This window comes from Lathyrus oleraceus, chromosome 2 (assembly GCF_024323335.1).
Source record: "Lathyrus oleraceus cultivar Zhongwan6 chromosome 2, CAAS_Psat_ZW6_1.0, whole genome shotgun sequence".
NCBI lineage: Eukaryota > Viridiplantae > Streptophyta > Magnoliopsida > Fabales > Fabaceae > Lathyrus > Lathyrus oleraceus.
In genome coordinates this window covers 157,059,727-157,066,090 of record NC_066580.1, presented here as the reverse complement: position 1 = coordinate 157,066,090, position 6,364 = coordinate 157,059,727, and positions in this window count along the sequence as shown.

Here is a 6,364-nt window from a genome sequence, read left to right as displayed (position 1 = left end):
TTTTTCCTTTCATGGGAGCTAGTGACATAGTTGTTGAATTATCCAAGTTGGATCCCTTGTCATGGAAGATGTCTTGGTTTAAGGATCTATACTTGTGAATGAATGGTTGAGTATTCTCCAAAGAATGATTTAATCAATTAAAAATCATCACTAACACTTGACTAACTTTGACTAACCTTTGACTAATTCTTGTTAATATTGCTTTACTTTCAAGTCATTTACTTTATGCAATTTAAATTTTAGTCATTTATTATTCATTGCCATTTACATTTCATTTAACTTGTTTATGTTTATTCCATTTTCACTTTGCTCACTTGAGCCATATCTTGTGATTGTATATATTGTTTGTGTACTTTGATTTTTGTTTGTGGTCTTAGGACCTTAAAACATCTAATAACAACAAAAACCCTATAAAACATCTGATGGACTATTGATCTTGATCTGAGCTTTTTGGACTTAGAATTAGGCAACATTCCCTGTGCAAAAAGGACTTGGCCAATGGAAACATTTTGAGACCAAGTTATTATGAATTGAGCCTTCACCTGGTGCAAGCCTTAGGATTTATTTGAGTTCATCTGCTACTCTGTCTTTGTGCTTAATTTTTATTTTGATCTTGTGTCTGATGCTTTGCTCTAAGTTGATTAAGGAACATTTCATATGATACATGGGAAAACAATGAAAACTGCTAGCTATTGGGATTTCTTTCTTGGATGTAGCTATCTTTACTTGATGCCTTAATCTTCATGATGTCTAGATATTTCTCATTGCTTATTGATTATTTCTTGATTAAAGTCCAAAGGAAAATGGGTTTCTATATGACATTCTTGTTATTGGATTGCATCCCATTGGTCAGACCTTTTCAACTCTTAACTTTTAATTTTATGCTTAGGATAGTCTCTTCATCTCCTCCGAATTCTTAAATTTCAAAATCTCTCTCTCTTTTCAAAAACTTTCTTTGCTTGTGATCTCAAACTTAGACATGTTTTAATGATTAGAAGCTTTGACCTTATGCCAATGAATTTTCAAACTCTTTTCTTAAATCAAATTTGTAAATAAACTTAATCATATTGACTTAACATTTAAAAAAGACAAAAAGAACTAACAACTTCATTCAAACTTTTGGCCCTTTGTGCCTTTTCATTTAAACTTTTGTTAAAAGTAATTCGCCAACTTTGAAATTTTTACCACGAACTAAGAGGTTTTAATCCCTCATTTTTATGTTGGTACGTAGGCACAAGTCCTAAGGTCTTGTTAAACACAAAAATATAATCAATGAATTCTTTTATCACCCCCACACTCTATTTTTCTCAAACATTATTTATACCCAAAACACATGCACACATAAAAAAAGGGCTCCCTAGGAGTATCTAGGATACTTTGGGTGCTAACACCTTCCCTCTGTGCAACCAATCCTCTTACCTATAATCTCTGGAATTTTATTAGTTTTGATTTGAAAACTTCTTATCTTTGCGTTTTGTTCGTACTTTTCCTTTTCCTTTAGAAACAATAAAAGTGCGGTGGCGACTCTGGTTTTATTGACGTTAAGCTTATCCATAGCTTGATGGTCATGAATGTATTGCTACACATGGGTGATCATATGAACTCAAGATAAGGTGTCTTTGACTGGCCTTTAATTAAATTGTTCAAAGCTTGAAGTTACTTGTTGAAGAAGGCATGGAAATAAACACATGAACCTTTGACTTTTCTTGAGAAGTAAGTCACCAAACTTTTAGATGCTTTGACATAAGGAGCCCTACCTTACACAATAAACATAAGAGAAACAAGGCATATTTTTGGCATTTTAAATAGTGGTTAGATAAGAAATGTATCAGATAAACACAAAGGTAAATCAAAGAGGTGCTTGGTGATTCCTGCAAGAAGAAAACCCAAAGATGGGTAGGGGAGGGCCAAGATGTGACCTTGCTTGTATGCAAAATGAGATGTGGGATCTTAGGATTAAAAATTAGGGTATGACATATGACCCTATTTAAGTTTCTTCAATTTGGATATATGAAGGTTGAAATCTTCGTCTCGACAAGATTTGAGATACTTAAATATTAAGGACCCAATTTTTGGCCCTAAGATACCGCAAACTGCTTATGATATGAATGCAAATAAGAATCTCTATGGAGAATATAGCGCCACCAGAAACAAAGAATTGTTATAAAAAGGAAGAGACTGCAATTCCGCATGGGAAAAATAGATTCCAAAGGGTTACCCAGACGGGGACAAACAAAATATCCCAGGGGGAAAGGAAAAGTTTGAAAATAACCGATGCACGGTTAAAAACGAACTAAAGATCCAACGGGGAAGACTTATCAAGGCAAGACTTCGCCGAGGAGTAGCAATCATTAGAAAGGGGAAAACCCTGACTTCAACAGGAGAAGAATATTACCTACTATCAGCCGAGCGATAGCATAACAAAGGTAATAATCTCAAATAGAATGATTACCAACTACCATTCAAGTGATAGCTTAACAAAGGTAACGAATCAGAGGTAAAAGGAACTATTACCTACTATCAGCCAAGTGATAGCTTAACAAAGGTAATAACCTATAATAGAATGATTACCAACTACCAGCCAAGTGATAGCTTAACAAAGGTAACTATAGCGGTAAACTCATGACCATTGAGCTATTGGTTAACTCAACGTCAATAAAATCAGAGTCGCCACCGCGCTTTTATTGATTCCAAAGTAAAAAGGGAAAAAGTACGAACAAAACCCAAAGATAAGAAGTTTTCAAATCAAAACTAATAAAATGTCAGAGATTACAGGCAAGGGGGTTGGTTACACAAAGGGAAGGTATAACACCCAAAGTGTCTTAGGTACTCCTAGGGAGCCCTTTGTGTGTAAGTGTTTTTAGTTAAAAAGATGTTTGCTGAAAATTGAATGTGGGGATGAGAAGAGAATTCATTTATTATATTTTTGTGTTTGATAAGACCTTCGGTCTTATGCCTACGTACCAACATAAAAATGGGGTATCAAAACCTCATAGTTTATGGTAAAAAATTCAAAGATGGGTGGAGTAATTTTAACAAAAGCTTAAAGATATTTTATTATCAATGGGAGAATACTCAACCAAACATCCACCGATAATGAGGTTTTTACAATATTTAAGAGGGAGGGCTCCAACTTGGATTCAATCAACAAGTATGCCACTAACCCCTAATAAATGGAAAGTCTTACAATCAATATATCATGGAATGAGAGAATTATATCTCAACCAAAGATAACTGAAATCTAGATTCATCGTTTTTGAAAAGTTAAAAGGAAAAGGCACAACGTGGCCAAAAGAATTATATCTCAATCAATGACATAAGGCCATGGATTCAACTCATTAAAACAAGTATAAGTTTAAAACAACAAACAAAGAAGTTTTGAAAATAAGGGAGAGATTTTGAAATTAAAGAAGGAGGAGGAGATGAAGGGACTATCCTATACAAGATTTAAAAGTTTAAAGTTAAAAAGATCTAACCAATGGGAAGCATCCATAAGACAATATTGTCAGATAGAAACCCATTTCCTTTGGATTGTTAAGCAAGCAACAAAGCCATAATCATCCAAGAAATTAATAAGAAGACCAATGACATCAAATAAAGATAACCAAACATCCACACAAGCACTCCAAAAGCAAGCAGTCTTCAATGTCTGTTAGAGGTATCAGATGAAATATCTCTTAAAAACATCCTCAAAGAGAAACATCAGATGATATCAATAAGATCAAAATAACAGAATCCGGACAAAAAGATAATGAATATAACAGATGAATCAAAGAGTCTCTCAAGGCTTGTATAAGATGAATGACATTGGCCAAGAAAAGGTCTCAAATAATGGCATTGGCCAAGAATCTCCATAGCTCAGGAATGTGCCTACTCTAAGTCCAAAGTCAACTCAAGTCTCAGATAGAGGTCCAACAGCCACCTATATAATTTTTAGGGTTTTTGTTGTTATTAAGTATTTTAAGGTCCTAAGACCAAAAACAAAAACAAAATCACAAGCACAGAAATATATCACAAGCACAAATGCAATGGCTCAAATGAGCGAAGTGAAGATGATTGAAAAATAAACAACTTGCATGAAATGTAAATGACAATGAATGATAAATTGCAAGACTTTAAATTGCATTAAGTAAATGGCATTAAAAATAAATTCAAAACAAAGAAATGTTAGTGAGATACTAATGGAAGAAGCAATTGTTTAAGTCATTCTTTGGAAACACTCAATCATTCACTCGTAAGCATGAAGATTGAACCTAAACATCATCCATGAGAAGGGCTTCAACTTGGATAAAATCAACAAGTATACGACCAGGTCCCATAAATGGAAAAGAGGTCAAATCTTCACACAATACCATGGTGAATGGGAGACTTACAATCTCACTTGCAAAAATGATATTGCTTTCGGGACAAATTTAGCTCTATGTTAAGCAATTGTAATTGGACTTATGTAGAAGTCACAACTATCTGAGGTCGGATAATAATAATATTGGTGTTAATGCATGCTAGAGACAAGGTATAAGGAACCAAGCTCCTAAAGCATACCACACACAAAAAACAAAATAGGATGAACCTATCTCAATCAAGCTCATGTTGATTCATCTGACACAAGGTCATTGATGAATGAATTAACATTTAATTAATTGAGAAGTCATTGTCCATGAAGGGAATAGGGAATAAGAGAGATGAAGATGAAAAGATGAACTGAAAGAGAACCCCAAATTGATCAAGGGATGAACCTCATCTGATCAATACTATCCATTCATCTTGAGGGATGAAGTTTACACTTCATCAACCCCCTAAATTCAATAGTATTGACCAAATTGAAGTCCAATTCAACAAAGATCAAGGCCAAACAGAAGACGAGTCAACACAAAGTCAATCAAATGGCTTAACAAAATATTAAAGCAATTAAACAATTTAAATTCAATTTTTAAATGAAGAAAAATAATTTTTAAAAGGGGAAAATCTCAAATCCCTCCAAATCACGAAATAAATAGCCAAGGGATTTATCATAGGTCAAACAAGGTCAAAGGACCTTAGACAATTTTTTTTTGGAAATTTTGAAAAGTCAGAAGTATTTAAAATCAATTAAAAACAAGTTAAAAATCATTAAATTCACTAAAAATATAAAATCCAATCCAAAAAATAATTTTAATTCAGAAAATGAAAGAGGAAATTATTTGTAAAATTTTGGTGAAAGTCCCATATTTTTTGGATTAAAATTGAATTTATAATGAATTAAATGAGAAAAGGCTAATTATAATATAAAAAAAGAAAATAAGATAAAACAAAAAAGCAAGGGCCATCAGATCTCCCTCATTAATTGAGGTGGCAAATCTGATGGTCATGCGCATCAAGTCCACCATGTATCTAAGTCAACGTGTGCACATGGATAGTAATCAGAACCAAAGGCCAATATTAGAACATGGACCAAGGATCAGATGACCTGGATTGAACCAGCGTATCACCGAAGCCCTAGCTCCAATCATCTTCTCCGGTTACCCTTGTCGGACTGGTCTATCAAAAATGTCACCAAAATTTATGGGTCATACATCAATTTGAAGAGAAAAATGCCAAGATCTCAAATCTGACCTCCAGTTGTTCCATTTCTCACTCTATAAGAAGATATGTGAAATTGAAAATTGAGGTTCCATGACTGAGTTGCTTCAATTCAACCTCAAAGCAACTCAATCTTATTCTCTACATTGGTAGGACTTCAGCCAACCAAAAATCAAGCAAAAAGGTGGAGAAAGGAGAGAGAATCGAAGAGCTAAAGTTTGAGAAATTCCACCTTCGGGTGATGAATTCTGAGCTAGATCTTGATGCAATTGCTCTTGTTCTTGCTTCCTCTTGCTTTAAGGAGATGTTTGAGATGAAAAAGGATGTGAACCCTTGGAGTTTTAGCTGACAAACATTATTTTTGAACTAAAACTCGATTTCAAACAAATCTGCAAGGTGTTCTTTCAATGGGGGCTATGGAAGTGTTCAGAGGAGCTTGGGCAATCTTTTCCTCCATTTCTGATGCAATGGCAATGTATTTATAGGCTCTTGAATTCATTTCCACACCTTTCAAATTTCTAACCAAAAATAGCAAGTTATGTCCATGGGTGCATGGACATGTGATTAGGCCAAAATAATGATATAATCCACTCCAAATTCATGCACAATTGATATTGAAGTCATAACATGGAAGCATGCAAAAGGGATTAACATTTGAGTGCAAAAGTTTCCAAATTGGGACATGTAAAGTAACCATGCAAAAGTCTCTTAATTTTGATCCAAATGCAACGATCTTAGAGTCCTTGTAAAGCTACCATCAAGGGGAACAACTTTGATGTTGGGACTTTTTCCAGTTGACGCTTGG